The 17,474-nt window shown below is 49.3% G+C and overlaps 1 long non-coding RNA gene across 1 annotated transcript in view; it reads right to left on the bottom strand.

Annotated features, from left to right (window-relative positions):
• Positions 1-232: 232 nt before the first annotated feature.
• The window catches only part of LOC142571104 (uncharacterized), a 636,802-nt gene continuing 619,560 nt past the window's right edge, over positions 233-17,474 (bottom strand). Inside the window, exon 4 of the long non-coding RNA XR_012825753.1 lies at positions 233-383. This is a non-coding gene — a long non-coding RNA (uncharacterized LOC142571104). The remainder of the gene's footprint in view (positions 384-17,474) is intronic.

Here is a 17,474-nt window from a genome sequence, read left to right on the forward strand (position 1 = left end):
AATGCGAAAACACCCGTGTACTTAGATTTAGGTGCACGTTAAAGAACCCCAGGTGGTCGAAATTTCCGGAGTCCTCCACTACGGCGTGCCTCATAATCAGAAAGTGGTTTTGGCACGTAAAACCCCATAATTAAATTGATGTGGGGATGAAGTAGCTGTACAGATTGGTTAATCTTCTAATCGGGAATCACCGTGCCGTGGCGTCAAGGAAATCAGTGGTCTGTGCAGCGAATAATTAATGCTCCAGAAGCTCGGCTCGTCATCGCCAGAAATGTAGCGCCTCAAGTTTTATTTATTTGTTTTTCCTTTGCTGTTCGTCCAATCAGATGATGCCGGGTTACAGCATGGCTCCTCCTACGGCACCAGCAGCAGGCACACGCCAACTGCATGAAACAAGAAAGAAAAAGAGAGCGACATCTAAGGTTGGAGGCTAAAAACGAACATAGACAAAATTAATCGGAATGTAGCACTGCAGTCTAATTAGTGCCATGCAACAAAATTGTATAAACTCTACTAAGGTCAAAGTGCTTCTCAGAACAAGAAAAAAATCAGGGGGGGGGGGGGGGGTGAGGGGTGACTTGGGGTTGCTTAAAAGGCTGTAGCAACTAGCAAATAATTAATCATGAATGTCATCTCACCAGCTAAAGTACTTAATTTTCAAATGACGAAACATATATGCCCAGTGTACTTATGCCAGTAAAGTACACAAATAAAGCCAGGGCTTTTCACGCTCACTTCTCCTACCACTTACTTTGCTTTACGAGTCTTCTCGTTGTATATATTGTACGAATTAAAGTCACTAAGATCTATTACTAAGAGCTTATCACGATGTAAGGCAAGCATTCATCAATCTCTTATTTGAATGGCACATTTTCTTTAAAGTTTCAAGCTTTTCTTAGCGTTTCTTGATACCAGCTGTGCAACCGTGCGTCGGTTTGAGTGGTCCTAGAGTAACTACCATGTTAGGTTGCGGCTGTAGAGAAGCAACGTTCATCATCATTATCATCGTCATCATCATCATCATCGTCGTCATCGTCGTCGTCGTAGTTGCCATCGTCGTCTTACATACCCCACGTGGAGAAGGCATGCATACGCGGTTATTCGGCAGCAGCTGGTCAAATTCCGCCATGTTGTTGCCTCCTGAGAGTGAGCCGATCAAATATAGCGCGCGGCCTCCTTTTGAGCCAGTGGAAGCTGACGAGATGGCGAATTTGACAGCACTCCGGCTGGGTCCCATAGCATACACGAACAGTGATTTTATTGCTGACGCACTGATACTCACAGCGTCCTCACGGCCACATAAACAACAGCGATCATTTTGATATATACTATGGGGCAAGTTATGTTCCTCTCGTACGAATATTTACACCTTTCGTGCCTCAGGTGAACCAATTCATATAAAGCAATATATATATATATATATATATTGGCGTCATGAATGTTTACCAATGAAACAAGACGCAGCTTCGCCCGAAAGGCGTAGCATGGATTGCAATGGGAAATTAGTGGACAGCTAGCTATACGAAGAAAGGATAGTAGTGTTATCGGCCGTGTAAACTTTTAAACATAGGCATGCTAACTAAATAGAAACATGGTGTCACGCGGGCACAAGCAAACATGAACACATCTCTCTGGATGACTGCGGAAACTCGCTGTCGAAACGGTGCAGTAAGGAAACGCGGCAGTAGCAGCGAGCGACTTAACTTTCGTGCAGCCACTCGCATCCCCCCCCCCCCCAACGCGAACTAAGCCACGAAAATACAGAGCCGCGCGGACTCAGCACCAGTCGCAGATGGCTTTCAAGATACAGCAGCCCGGGCCGCCCGGACTAGAACGCGCAACCCTCTCCCTGCGCTCGACGGAAGGAGGCGCGCTTCCTCCCCGCTTTCTTCCGTTGCGTGCACGACATTGAGCTGCGATCGCGGCTCACTCTCGCATCGCACATACAGCATATCGCGCGGGTCGACGATTTTATCGCCCTTGGACTGCACACGAAACGTCACACCGACGCCGACACCGGAATGCGCCTGGAGTGTCCATATAATTGCTATTGCACTAATAATTGCTTATTTTTCATGTGATTCTGATCTCCGGCAATGACACCGCTACGGGCGTCCTCTCAAGATGGGCCCCCACGGACGGTACCTCCCGTCGCATTTAACTAGTATGGATACGGTGTCACGGCAGTGTAGCGGCGTTACATTTTGCTCTTTTAACATTAAACGTATATGACAACCAAATAGCCATGAAATAAAATGAATCAACCATAAAGCGCCATACAATATTAAAGAGGTATGTATAAAGAGATAACTGTAAATGTAAAATATTATCACGATATTATCGGTAGATACCCGAGAGACGAGCCGCCGCGAGAACGACGACGAAGTGGGTCTGTGCCCTTGGCGCGAGAAAATGTCGGCCTGGCGCTCTGGCTCCAGTCCAGTGTAAATAGCTTGTAAATAGCCTCTTCCGTCTGTATCTTTCTACACGTAACAATATGTATCTAAATGAGGGGAGTGGGAAGGAGTGTGTGCACTTCAGAGTCAAACAGACAAAGAGAGCATTAAAAATGGGTACTTATGTAGTAACGCAACTGTTTAGCCCAGCTTGAAATCACGTCCAATTATACTTGTGATTATAGGTGTGATTGCACCTTCAATTATATACGTGTGATAAGCAGCATCAACCAGGTTGTTCCTGCGTTGATCTTCACAAGTTGTGATATGGCTTATCAGTTGAGATGAGAATGTCAACGACAGCATATCGTGACTGTCTATCGTTTGCTTACCACACTCGGCCTGTTTTGAGAATGACGCGCGTAAACTGGTAGCTCCATATCGCGCTTGAAGTTAACGTTATTGATATGCGGACTTATTTTTTGCCGTGGAAACTCCACTTTATTGAGATTACTGATTATTGTGCTTGATTAGATCATTGGCGTGTTATATTATTTGACGAAGCAGCTTCTTGTGAAAGAAATCACCGCATAGCAGTCCTCTACGTTGATTTAGGTCGTGAGCTAGCGTGCAGTAATGCCCGCTGCGACGACTCATTGGCCGTGACCACCTACTGATGAATATGGAGGGTCGCAGGCTAGTTTTCTGGCCGTGGCAACCACATTCCGATGGCACTGCAATTCAATGAATGCTCTCGCGAGCCGCACTTTAGGTTGACATTAAACCGTAGAGCCACATGTTGCCAAATCAATGCGGAGCCTACGACGGCCGTGTTGTGTCGTTTCTTTTTAATTATTTCTTTGAAATTTATTTTTCTGCGTCAAACTAAATTGCGGGATTCCGCGAGATTAGTATCCGCTATAGTATCCTTTCAAGGGAGACAACTAACATGGTCTTATGCGATGGGATGTTGATACCCGCCGGTTCTCCTCAAATAGTCGAAGCTAAGCAGCATTGAGTTTGGTTAGATTGTGACGATGACCGCTTGGGGCGCTGAGTGCTGCTGGGTGATTCTATGGCAGCATGAGCAGTGCAGGAAGCGTGTGCTTAGAGGGGACAGTTATGGTTTCAATTTGGCATGTGACAATGCTTTCAACAGCCAATGCGCGGATCCATTTACTAACAGGATAAAAAAAACTCTCGCATAGTTTTCACTACTGAAACTCGATCGCTATGACAACCATGCGACTAGCAGGCAGCCTTCTCTGCATAGTAGGGCGTTCTGGCCAAAGCCAGGGTATGGCAGCGGCGGTTTAATTATGCGCACAATATTGATGACGACGGGAGTCTACGCGTAAGTGAGAAATCTCGTTGGAAAGACGTCACGGCATTCCTTTCATTTTTCAATAATATGCAAAACGTCGCTCAATGTTCGTTTTCATTCTGCGGCTGGTATCAGCGAGACAGTGTAACGAAGACGCGATAAAAAAAATAATAGTAAACACACGAAGAAAAAACGGATTATAATGCTGAAGCCAGGATGAGGGATCCCTTCTCATCCATCAATTACGCAACCGTATCAAAAGGGGTTTGCCTCGCGGGCGTCGTTATTTTTCATTTGCCGGCGATAAGAATGAGAGAAAAACCCCTTGGCAACGCCGTTAGCGTATTCATCCAGCAGTCCTTCATAATGAAGGAGGCGGGGGGAGGGACGGAATCAATTGGAACGTCCCCAGTAAGACACGCGACACAGACTCCTGCCCTACAATCACGCTCGAACCGCGCGAGTTACGAGTTTTCTGGAAGCCCGCGAAAATCCTCGGGCAGATTGGAAACGCCGCGCAGTACTGCCGACGACAGGAAGCGTGCGGTGCGTATAAGCCTCCGCGCTCTGCCTCCATTTCCGTGCAGTAGCAGCGAAACCTATGCGGCTACGACAAGGTAGGCACGGTCTTCTGCGCAACCGACAGCACGCTATGGTCATATTTTCTGACAGGCGTTACGATGTCGCCGTTATTTTCGGGCCTGAACCTGACATATTGAACTGATGCATCCCTCCTCTTCGGAGCGAGCTCGCTGCACACCTCGAGAACCTGGGATGTCCTCGAGGCAGGCCGGCGGTTCGGTGTGGTGAAGAAGCCCTGTTCTGGTGTGTTCGCGACACTGCACGGAACTTCCGCGCACGGTGCGCACTGATCGGCCTTCCCTTTTCCCCATCCCATCGTACGGCGCGAAATCTTCGAAAACCCTTCGCTCTGCCTCCGTGCACGAGGGTCCTCTCTAACACCGCCAGTATGCACGACATGCAAATCGTGTCTTCCTGCTCCACCTCCACGCTCCCATGCTGCGTCCCTGGCTTCCATAAAATATTCATGAGTTCGTCGGGGGCTTCGATCTCCCGGCGGGCGCGCGGTGCCCCTAATAAGGCCGGCGTGCCGGCTGCCCGAAGGTTTGCCCACTCCCGGTGAGCCTTGGCATCCACGCCGACTGTGACACGGGCAAGGTATAGTCTGCATTTAGCAAATTTAAAGGGAACGCGCCCACTATACGAGGACATGTTAACGCGGTTGTTGCATCTATTCGATTAAAAAATGAGGTTTTGAACCGATAGCAAGAGAAACAACCTTCAATCAATCAATCAATCAATCAATCAATCAATCAATCAATCAATCAATCAATCAATCAATCAATCAATCCCACACCACTCCGGTGCACGCAGGCTCGAAATTGTGTGGTAACGCATGAACGAAAACGAAATCTGCCTCCCAGTTTGGTGCGAGGATGTAGTGGTGTCACAAGGTTGACATAATTGACCACAATGTTATCATGAACAGCTCCAGCACAAAGTCATCGCGCCTTCATTATAAGGTCATCATCATCCTAATCGTCATCATTAGTATATGTCATATCCCCACGAGGATAAAGGCCTCTACCTGACATGTCACACTTTATACACTTGTTTTCCGTTAACCAATTCCATCGACTGTTAGCGCGAATTGCAGCGCCAACTGGGACAAGGACAAGCAAACGACGACGACAAGCGCTGACTTCCCATTGCAACAGTGGCCTCGTCGTTGAGCGCTCGCCTCTGCTGCGGTAGGTAGTGGGTTCAAGGCCACGCGGTCGCCTGTCAGCCACCAGTTACTTAAATGGGCACAGGCGTCCTCCAACCCGACACTCGGCTTTCTTTAGGGGTGAATCGGTCAATTAACCGCAGCGGTATACTGAAATGGGAGAACGTCCGCCTCGCAGGCGGAAGGTACTGAGTTCGATTCGCACAGTCGTCGGAAACTCACAGGATTTTTTGAATTAGTAGACACGCAGCACGACCCGGCGCTCGGTTGTTTATGTGGGCTCTCGTCTTGAAATCAGGCCCTACAGAGATTTTGCAAAGGTCTCGGGGCGCCCCTTCTTCCAAAACAGCTTTGGCGAAACAGACGAGCACACACCACTGCTGTGGAAGGCCGACTAGTACTGTCGCCCGGCGCATATAGGTAAAATAAATAAAAGCGCGCTCCCGGCCAGGTGCTCGGCAACTACGGGAGTTCCAGACGCTCGGAAGGACACCCATACCTATAGTGGGAATTTGGCGGCATGGGACCACCAGACTCCTTTTTGATATGTCTCGGTGTTTCTGTTGTCCTGCTTCTTGCACAGTGTTGCGTACTCCAGGTTAGCGTATCGTACTGCTGCCGAGTTGTAGCGACGCCTGCCTATCGATGCTCGACCGACGTTACTGTTGGGTAGCATGGCGTTGTCCGCAGACTGCAGGCATCCGGACTGCATGGCGACCGGGCAAGGACGAGACGATTTCTAGCGTGAGACTTGTACGCTTTATTCAAAGGTAGATGAAAGAAAATGAGAAGAGTATGAAGAGACCTAAAGTACATTTCGGAGCCCCTGAAATAGGCTCTCTACAATAGTGGGAGGGATCTTGCTTCCGTCGACGTCACGTGACCGGTACAGAAAGAGGGCCCCTCCTCCTCTGGTTATACCGAGCCTGCTGCAAGGAGGAGGGCGTCCCGCCTACTTGAATTCTAGACGCTTGTCCGTCTCTTTTGCGCGTTGCTGGTTCGTGGAAGTTCTCCTGTAGAGTTTGGCCGTTCGAGGAAAGGGTCCCTCTAAAGTCGCACACACACACACACGAAAGAGGCCTGCAAACACTGCGGGGCTTCCGCCAGACTGGCAGACACTCGAAATGGTCATGGCGAATTAGGAAGTCACGCTTCATTTTGACGAGGCCTGGTGGGTGAAGGTCGAGTGAAATTCCTTTCTGCACGTGGTGCCAGACGCCAATCGTAACAGCATCTCCGGCGGGGGAGGAAGATGCCGACGCGTAGGGGCCAGCAGCCGCTGTGCGAGGGATCAGCGTTTCAGTAGCAGAATTCCCCTTAGAGGTGACGAACCCTTAGTTCGTAGCTGGTAGATTCCTGGGAGTTCTCATCAGACCTCATGGCGCTCTTGTGACTTTTCTCCCTGGTCCGGTCCGGTGAAATTGGTCTTGCAAGCAGGTCTCGCAAGTTTTCGTCTCCTGCGTGGGCAAGTAATCACCCCAGAACAGGGCCGGACCCACAACCGCAAAACAGCGAGCACAAGGCCACCCTCCTAGACACACCCGGCTTTTAGAAAAATAAGAAAATCCGCTACACCTTTCCTATTCCTTACGCGCGTCCTCTCCCCCTGAACACTAAAAAGAGCCATTTCTTGAAGGCGTTAAGACGTCGTTCTTAAAATCAGCTAACAATCGACTACACTGAAGACTGACACTGAAGAATGAATGGCTTAGAGTAGTCGGGCGCATTCAACACTGGCTGACTCGTTAGTGCTTTCTTCAGCATGCTAAAAGCCTTTTCTTTTGCGTCATCCCACTTTACCGTCTGTGGTTCTGTTTTTCTGAGAGCATCCGTTAAAGAACTCGCAATCTCTGAATACCGCGGGATATATCTTTGGTAATAGCCCGCCAAGCCAAGGAATAATCTGATGTCCCGCTTGGTGCGTGGTTGCGGGAAGTTGTCTATCGCGGTCAGTTTAACCTCGGTAGGCCGACGATGACCTTGCCCTATTACATGACCTAGATAAGCTACCTCCGCGCGCCCTAATTGGCATTTGGGAGCCTTAACAGTTAAGTTGGCCTCTCGTAGACGACACAGCACGGTTCGCAGGTGTTGCATAGGGTCCGCCCAGGATGAAGAAAAGATTGGTATGTCATCGAGATACGGAAGTGCAAAGTCCTCCATTCCTCGTAGCACCTGGTCCATAAGGCCAAAGAAGCAATATGGCGCATTCTTCAATTCAAAGCTCAGGACTTTCGGACGAAAGGTTCCCACCGGGGAAATAAATGCCGCAAGCCTGCTTGCCCTCTTAATCAACGGAACTTGCCAGTACCCTTTGACTAAATCGAGCGTAGAGGTGAAATTAGCACTGCTCACTTTCTCAAGCCTTTCCTCGATGTTCGGTACTCGATAAGTCTGGTCCTTCGTGATTAAACTGAGCCTGCGGTAGTCGATACATGGTCGCGGCTCCTTTCCTGGGACCTCAACTAAGATAAGAGGCGAGGTATAACCACTTTCTCCTGGCTCTATTACAGCTAGCCTTAACATCTTGTTTATTTAAGCGGCCATGACTTTATGTTGACCGAGGTGAAACGCGATAAGCTTTCGAACAAACTGGGTCTGACGAGGTAAACTCGATATCGTGAACGATCGCGGTGGTCCTGCCGGGTGTGTCTGAAAATACGTCTTTAAATTCAAACACGAGATTCCACAGTTCGGCCCTTTGATTGGGATTCAACTCCGACTGTTCTACTAACTTGTCCATGGTCTCGTAGATGTCTTTTACCTCCGTTACTGCTGTTAACTCCGGAAAGTCGACAGGCATCCCCTCAGGTTGGTTAAGGGACATGTTCACAATGGCTTCTCTCTGCCAGTAGGGTTTAAGTAGATTGCTATGGTACACTTGTGGTGTCCTTCGTTTTCCCGGTACCGTGATTACATAGTTTGTTTCAGATAATTTCTGAATTATGTCAACCAGTCCTTCCCAATGAACCTCTAGCTTGTCTTTCAATGATGGTTTCAGGATCATTACCTTTTTCCCAACTTCAAAGCATCGCGTGCGAGCCGTCCTGTCATAGTAATGCCGAGCATTGCTTTGTGCCTTACCCATTTCCTGCTCAGCAATTATTGTGGCAGGGCTTACGTTCAATAACTTTCTCCTGAATTCCGCCTCGCGAGACATTTCAGGCTCCGCTGCTTTCCTGACCTTTTCATTAGCAGGTGTACTTTCCGCATTATCCCCTATAGGGCTGTCCTGTTCTGTACTGGTTGACGAATCCTCCGTCAAACCTGTTTCCTTCACCACTGGACATTCGTACACTGCCTTGACCGCGAGCTCCCTTGCCTTGGAACGAGTTAGGGCTTGCACTGTTCCCTCACTGAACCCGATTCCCTTGCGTCGTAGCAAATCCTCTGATTTGTTAGAAAACAAATACGGATACTGCGGCGGGAGATGTGCCGAGACGGTGGCTTCAGTGTCCAGTACTCCAAAAGGGTCTTCGATGCGAATCTTGGCCACAGGGAGACAAGCACTGGCGGTTTCCACGGCTTGCCTTATCGAAGCACATTCTCCCGTGAACTGGCCTTCCTCTACGTACGACGGATGCACCACATCCATTGTGGCTGCAGAGTCGCGAAGCACTCTCTCTACATGGTTTGCCGTTTACCATAAGCTCTCGAATGTATGGTTCTAGCAAGTTCAGATTTCCTGCGTTACCACTTAGTGACATCAATACTAGTTTGAGATTTCTGCACCCCACGGAGATACGGCCCGTTTCCTGGCAGTTGTAGCAGACTACTGGTTTCTTTGCCTCGAAAGTTTTTTCCTTCTGCCTTTCTGCACTCCGTTCGGGTGGTTCCTTCTCTCCCTCGCTGTCCTTGTCACTATTTTTCACCGAATCTCCTTTCCACTGTTTTATACCGACTCGACTTTGACCATCGCTTTGACTTGTCGGGTCTGTATTTATTGATCTCTTTCTTTGGACCTTCGTTGCCTTCGTCCGCACGGCGAGTTACGTACTCCTCAGGGAGATCGGCCGCTCTCGTGATAGTGTCTACGCCTGGCCTATCCTGAACCCAATAGTTGATGTTTACTGGCAGCTGGCGGTAGAACTGTTCTAAAGCAAAGCACTGGATTGTCCTTTCGGCGTCGCCGAGTGCACCCTCTTCTCTGAACTATTCCTTCAGGTATACCTACAAGGTGTATGCAATATCTGAGTATGAATCACTTTTGGTTTTCTCGACTTTCCGGAATTTTCGCCTGAATGCTTCTGCTGATACTCTATACTTTTTAAGCAGATTCGCTTTGACTTCACCAAAGTCCTCTGCTTCTTCTTTTCCCATGCGGGCAATGATATCAGCTACCTCACGTGGCAGAAACGTAAGCAAGCGTTGCGGCCACGTGTTTCTCGCGAATTTTGCCTTGTCACAGGTGCGCTCCAACAGTACCAAAAAAATACGTATGTCCCCTCCTACTGCGTAGGGTGCCGCCAGTCCGGCAGACACTCGAAATGGTCATGGCGAATTAGCAAGTCACGCTTAATTTCGACGAGGCCTGGTGGGTTAAGGTCGGGTGAAATTCCTTTCTGCACGTGGTGCCAGACGCCAATCATAACAACAGCAAGCATAGCGGTCTGGACGAACCTCTCCCAGGAAACGCACCCCTGGAATGCCGGACGCCTGGCCGGGGGGCTGCTTGTACTCATTTTATAAACCGGTGGATGTCCGGCGGTGGGGACCGAGTTAACTGCGGACCTCCCGCAGCCGAGCCGGACGTCCTACCCACTGGGCAATTCCTGGTCCTGGTCTCAAACCTTGTTCCATTAAGTGTCCTGAAAATTTCGATTATCTTCACATCCCATAAAAGGAAGCTTTACCTCGGTGCCAGTTCCACTTTCCATGTTCAAGTACATGGAAAGTACATGTGTAATAAGATGATTTATTATGAGGCACTAGGCACAGTGTAGTAGCACTGGCAGTAGTCGAACGCTGATCGCGCGCACAGCCGACACAAGAGCGCCTTCTTCGTCTTCGTCTTCACCACAATGGCCCCCGGGAGAGAAGAGGAGCCATCCTGGCGACTTACGGCGTAGGTAGGATGAGGGGGTCATAGTACGGCTTAAGCCGGTGACATGAACCGTGTCACGCCCGCGATGCCTATGGTCGGGTGAAGGTGTCACAGGTTCTACAACATAGGTGACAGCGGAGGTACGGTCTATGACGCGGTAGGGGCCATCATAGCGTGCAAGGAGTTTGGTCGAAAGGCCAGGGCTGTGAGGCGGGACCAACAACCAAACAAGGGAAACAGTCGGGAAAACTGGTGTAAGCGCGCCACTGTCACGCCGCAGCTTTTGACGACCTTGAGCAGCGGTCGTAAGAGTCCGCGCGAGCTGCCCACAGTCCTCGGCGTATTTGGCAGCTTCAGACACAGGCGTGCATTCGGAAGCGTCTGGTCGGTATGGGAGCATTGTGTCCATAGTACACGAGGGCTCTCGTCCATACAGCAGAAAAAAGGGTGAAAAGCCAGTGGTAGCTTGTGTGGCCGTATTATAGGCATACGTGACGAACGGCAAAGCAGTGTCCCAGTTACTTTGATCCGAGGCGACGTACATAGTCAACATGTCACCGAGTGTGCGGTTGAACCTCTCTGTCAAGCCGTTCGTTTGCAGGTGGTAGGCTGTAGACTTGCGGTGAACGATGCTGCATGCAGCGAGAAGGGCTTGGATGACTTCGGACAAGAAGACACGTCCCCTGTCGCTGAGCAGTTCGCGAGGTGCGCCATGTCGAAGAACGAAGTTCCGCAAGATGAAGAACGCAACTTCGCGCGCAGAGGCTGCCGGGAGTGCGGCAGTCTCGGCGTAGCGCGTCAAGTGGTCGACACCTACAATTATCCATCGGTTACCCGAGGAGCTGCAGGGAAGTGGCCCGTATAGGTCTATGCCGACGCGATCGAAGGGCCGAGCCGGGCAGGGCAGCGGCTGTAGCTCACCAGGAGGGCGCTGTGGAATTTTACGCCGTTGGCACGCCGTGCAAGCGCGTACGTACTGGCGCACGAAGTGATACATGCCGTCCCAGTAGAAACGCTGCCTTAGCCGAGTATACGTTTTCAGAACACCGGCGTGACCATTATGAGGAGCAGCATGAAAATAAGCGCATATGTCAGAACGCATGTGTCGTGGTATCACCAGGAGCCATTTGCGACCATCAGGCAAATAATTTCTGTGGTAAAGAACGTTGTCGCGGACAGTAAAGTGAGTGGCTTGGCGACGAAGTGTTCGAGAAGAGCGTCTGGCGGATGGGTCGCGGAGGAAATTCAGCATAGTTGAAAGCAGGGGATCCTTACGCTGCTCGTCCGGCATATCAGCGACATTGAAGGCTGACATGGATGCGAAGAGCGGAGACACTGAAGCCACATCACAAGGTAGCGGCGATCGGGAAAGCGCATCGGCGTCAGAGTGCTTTCTGCCCGATCGGTAGACAACGCGGATATCATATTCTTGTAAGCGGAGTGCCCATCGGCCTTGGCGACCTGACGGATCCTTCAACGAGGACAGCCAGCAAAGTGAATGGTGGTCGGTGACAATGTCAAAAGGGCGACCATATAGGTATAGACGAAATTTGACGAGCGCCCAAATAATGGCCAAGCACTCCTTTTCTGTTACTGAGTAGTTGGCTTCTGCCGTCTTTAAAGTACGGCTCGCATACGCGACGACGTACTCGTCATAGCCGTCTTTCCGTAGTGCGAGGACTGCACCAAGTCCGATACCGCTGGCGTCCGTATGTACCTCTGTAGGTGCTGTAGGATCGTAGTGTCGAAGAATCGGTGGCGAAGTAAGTAGGCGACGTAGTTGCTGGAAGGCTTCGTCATAGGAAGTTGACCACGCGGAGATGCCGTTGGTAGCGGTAAGCAAATTGGTCAGTGGTGCAATGATAGTCGCGAAATTGCGCACAAAACGCCGAAAGTAAGAGCAGAGCCCTATAAAGCTGCGGAGCGCCTTAAGAGTTGTGGGCGTCGGAAACTCTGCGACCGCGCGAAGCTTGGCTGGCTCAGGAAGCACACCGTCCTTCGATACAACGTGACCCAATATTGTTAACTTGCGAGCAGCAAAACGGCACTTTTTGATGTTAAGTTGGAGGCCAACAGAGGTAAGGCAGGGCAGTATCTCACGCAAGCGAACGAGGTGCGTCGGGAAATCTGGCGAAAACACCACGATGTCATCAAGGTAGCACAGACATGTGTTCCACTTAAAGTTGCGAAGGATGGTGTCCAACATACGCTCGAAAGTAGCGGGCGCGTTGCAGAACCGGAATGGCATTACGGTAAATTCGTACAAGCCATCGGGCGTGATGAAAGTTGTCTTCTCACAGTCATCATCTGCCATCGGCGTCGTTCATAGTAGCGGCTGGAGCAGATGTTAAAGTTCGGCTGCGAAGTTCCAGGGTGAGGTCGGGGAGTGCAGCACCTCCACCATATGTAATAAGACGATTTATTATGAGGCATTAGGCACAGTCTAGTAGCACTGGCAGTAGTCGAACGCTGATCGCGCGCACAGCCGACACAAGAGCGCCTTCTTCGTCTTCCTCTTACCACACATGGAAAAGCGGGAATGGCCTCATTATAAACAAGCGAATTATAACGAACCCTTTTTTATTGCTTTCATTGATTACGAGAAAGCGTTTGATTCAGTCGAAACCTCAGCAGTCATGGAGTCATTACGGAATCAGGGTGTAGTATCAGTATGTAAAAATACTGAAAGAGATCTATAGCGGCTCCACAGCCACCGTAGTGCTCCATAAAGAAAGCAACAAAATCCCAATAAAGAAAGGCGTCAGGCAGGTAGATACAATCTCTCCAATGCTATTCACAGCGTGTTTACAGAAGGTATTCAGAGACCTGGATTCGGAAGAATTGGGGATAAGATTTAATGGAGAATACCTTAGTAACTTGCGATTCGCCGATGATATTGCCTTGCTTAGTAACTCAGGGAACCAATAGCAATGCATGCTTACTGACCTGGAGAGGCAAAGCAGAAGGGTGGGTCTAAAAATTAATCTGCAGAAAACTAAAGTAATGTTTACCAGTCTCGGAAGGGAACAGCAGTTTACGATAGGTAGCGAGGCACTGGAAGTGGTAAGGGAATACATCTACTTAGGGCAGGTAGTGACCGCGGATCTGGATCATGAGACTGAAATAATCAGAAGAATAATAATGGGTTCGGGTGCGTTTGGCAGGCATTCTCAGATCATGAACGGCAGGTTGCCATTATCCCTCAAGAGAAAAGTGTATAACAGTTGTGTCTTACCAGTAATCACCTACGGGGCATAAACCTGGAGGCTTACGAAAAGGGTTGTACTTAAATTGAGGACGACGCAACGAGCTATGGAAAGAATGGTGGGTGTAACGTTAAGGGATAAGATAAGAGCCGATCGGGGAGAGGCAACAAACGCGAGTTAATGACGTCTTAGTTGAAATCAAGAAAAAGAAATCGGCGTGGGCAGGACATGTAATGAGGAGGGAAGATAACCGATGGTCGTTAAGGGTTACGGACTGGATTCCAAGGGAAGCGAAGCATATCAGGGGGCGGCAGAAAGTTAGGTGGGCGGATGAGATGAAGAAGTTTGCATGGACAACATGGCCACAATTAGTACATGAGCGGGTAGTTGGAGAAGTATGGGAGAGGCCTTTGCCCTGCAGTGGGCGTAAACAGGCTGATGATGATGATGATGATGATGATGATGATGATGATGATGATGATGATGAAACAAGCGCTGAGCCGTGTTCTATGGCTGAAACCACGCGAATAAATTGTGTTGAATTCAAGAAAGACATGTAAATTCTGCTGACTGTAGAAATGGGAATGTAATGAGAAGAAGAATGTACAATATTGGAAGGAGAACATAGACTTCTTACATTCAATAAAACTGTCCGAAAGTTGGTAAATAAAATAAAATTGAAGCAGTAAGTTTACAACTTCGTGATTCGGCAACAAAAACAGTTATTGCAATTCTGTAAACTGTATATGCCAGAGTATCTGGAGCGGACAAATTCGATAATTGAAGTTACAGATTACGTGAAGTTGTTAGCGCTAACAAACGTCTTGCACGAGCAGTACTACTCACAACTAGTGTTAGATTTCAGAACGGTCTATGATTGATCAATGCTGTCCGCTTTAGGTGTCTCAAAAGGCGAAGTTTACGGAAATGTGATATAGTCTTTTATTGCTGAGTTACAGTGTTGTAGACTTGCTTGAGTTTCATAAAATTTGGCGATATAAGGAAAGAAATATTACCCGACGATTAGGACATTCACATAATGCGAAATTTGAGCGCAGCTCTATACGTGTTCTCATTTCGCGGTACATTTGGTGGCGCAGACAATCTGTCTCGTGCGGCACGTTGCAAAGGGAGCGTTGTGCGGTGCCACTGCCTCGCAAATCGCGAGATCGCGGGAGGCAGCGCGTGCGTGACGCGTGGACGCGATTCACAGAAGCCACCGCAGACAGACCTCCCAAGCCGCGTTTACATGAATGCGACAGTGTCGCATTTCTAGCGCATCGCATTCATGTAAACAGCAGTAATGCGCTAGGCAGGCGCATCGCATTAATGCGCCAGGCAAGAGTATATTTACTGGCACGAGTCGACTCTCGCGGAGCATGTAGACGCAGGATCGTCGCATTAGGAATTATCGGAAGGAATTAGCTGCGGGACTGCCGCGCTGGTGAAGCTGCGAGACAGCAACGCCCGAAGCAGAAGCAAAATGGCGTCCCCCACGGCAACTTCGCTCGCCGCAGCGTGCTGTACGCGAACCTATTTCTGCGATGACGTGAAAGATAGTCCATGCCGACAAAAGTAGCATAAGGTGGAGACGGAACGCTGCATTACCAAGCATTTTGCACAAGCTTCAGGCTCTCGGTAGTCGGTACAGTCGCCACTCAGCCACTAACGTGCACTCGGCCTACTACCGGAAACCAGTTACACCGGAAGTCGGCTGCACTTTCCTTATACGACATCATGTGGCGGTACGTTCTTGCGAGAGTTAAGGCGCTACATGTAAACGGCGTCGCATCGCCTTTCCCAAATGCGCTTGGAAATGTAACGCGCCACTGTCGCATTCATGTGAACGGGGATCCAGACGACGCGCGCTGCTCTGGCGCCATCTCGTAGCCATCGTCGCCGCTGAGGAGATATTCTAGAGGCCGCTGGCACGGACCGTCTTGCGCAGCACTACGCTTTTCTTCTCGCGCTTTCGCCATGCTCTCTTCCTCCGCTTTCCTCCTCGCACTCTCTACGCTATCACAGACTCTTCATCAGCCGCTACACTCCGCGTTCCTTTTAACGCGATAGCGTTAAGGAGCTCATGTCGCAGAAAAGCCGGTGTCGTCGGCGTCGGTGTCGGTGTCGGCGTCGGCGTCCGCGGCGTTGGCCGTGAGCGATAAATCATGGCAGGCACTTCATAAATAAAAAGCAACTTCCAAGATAGGCTGGGTGGGAATCGAACCAGGGTCTCCGGAGTGTGAGACGGAGACGTTACCACTGAGCCACGAGTTCGATTCTTCAAAGCGGTACAAAAGCGCCTCTAGTGAACGCGGTGTTGCCTTAGAAACGAGCTGTTTCTAAGGCTCAGGCGTGCGTCGCTTGCTCACGCGCACATTTCGTTGTCGCGCCGAACGCTGCGTTGCTCGACGCTCACCGCGTCCGATGCGGGGCGCGTAGTTGCTGCGCCGTAGCCCATTGTCTTACACCCACCCCTTGGCGGGTCGACGGGAACGCTGTCGCGTTCCACTCTTGAAGGCGAAGCTTAAGCGTCCTCCAATTTTTTTTCATCCTTCGCTGTGTTCGTTCGTTCGGTTACGCCAACGCCTGCGCTCGCCGCAAGAACGGGCGCCTAAGAGCTGCGCGCTAAAGAATGTGAAAGGAAATTGATAGCCTGAATGAAAAAATATGTTTCTTGCAGGCGAAAAAAAAAATTTTTTTTTAAGTTGAAATGGAACAGACGTCATAAAAATCAGTGCTGTGGATGCTGAGAAAAACGACTCCTCCTTTCCTATGCATTCTGGTAGGAACTCCTAGACGAGGCCCCCTCTTGTTCCTCTGGAATCTGCAGGTGCTTTTCTTTCCCTTTCTTTGGCACATATTCTATTACTTTCACAGACCGTCAGTTATATGCGCTACGCAGACCTAGGTTTGCCCAACTCCTCTATCGATCGTCTGCTTTCTAATTCATAATCTATAACTCGCCCTCTTCCTCTGTCTTAACGTTGCGCCTATTAATTGTAGTTGCACGGTTCTTGGCGATGTACTTATTTTGCCATGTAGTTTTTTGTTATCTTTTATTACGAAATAAAAAAAGAGTAAACAACAGTCGTATAAGGTGGCGCAGGTGATACAGCAGCTTCTCAGGGCTCTTGTAGATACTATAAGCAAATACTGGCGGCTAGGTGTAGCCCGTATCTGCGACACCACCTTTCTGTTCGCTTGGCCGTATGTGTAGCCAGCATAGCAATATACTTGTAGGTAATTAAAAGCATGGACAAAAAGGGCCGAAACATGCAAGAATATATTCGGATACCCCGTATCGGCACCGTAGTTTACATGCGAAATCAAGGAAGGGAAACTGTGGCCTTTAGTTTCTCCACAACTAATCAACGCTTTCCGCATATATATATATATATATATATATATATATATATATATATATATATATATATATATATATATATCGCTCCTTTGTGTGTAAATTCTTGATACGGGCTCCCGCGTTTGCAGAGCGTCGTTAGTTATGCGCCTCTCGGAGGACTAGTTTCAGTTTGTCGCTTTTGTCGTACTCATTCCTTCAAATGTCGTATCCGCATATTTTTTTGATAAAAATAAAGCATAAAAAATGAACAGGACGCTTCTCTTCCCTTCACACCTGCAAGTATTGCAGTGTGGCGATACATGAGTAGGTGAGACTGTTCGTCCTCTTAATCTGCTTTGCTATGACGGAGTGATATTGTTCGTTCCCCATCCCTACCCACCCCTTTTATTT

Source organism: Dermacentor variabilis, chromosome 2 (genome assembly GCF_050947875.1).
Source record: "Dermacentor variabilis isolate Ectoservices chromosome 2, ASM5094787v1, whole genome shotgun sequence".
NCBI lineage: Eukaryota > Metazoa > Arthropoda > Arachnida > Ixodida > Ixodidae > Dermacentor > Dermacentor variabilis.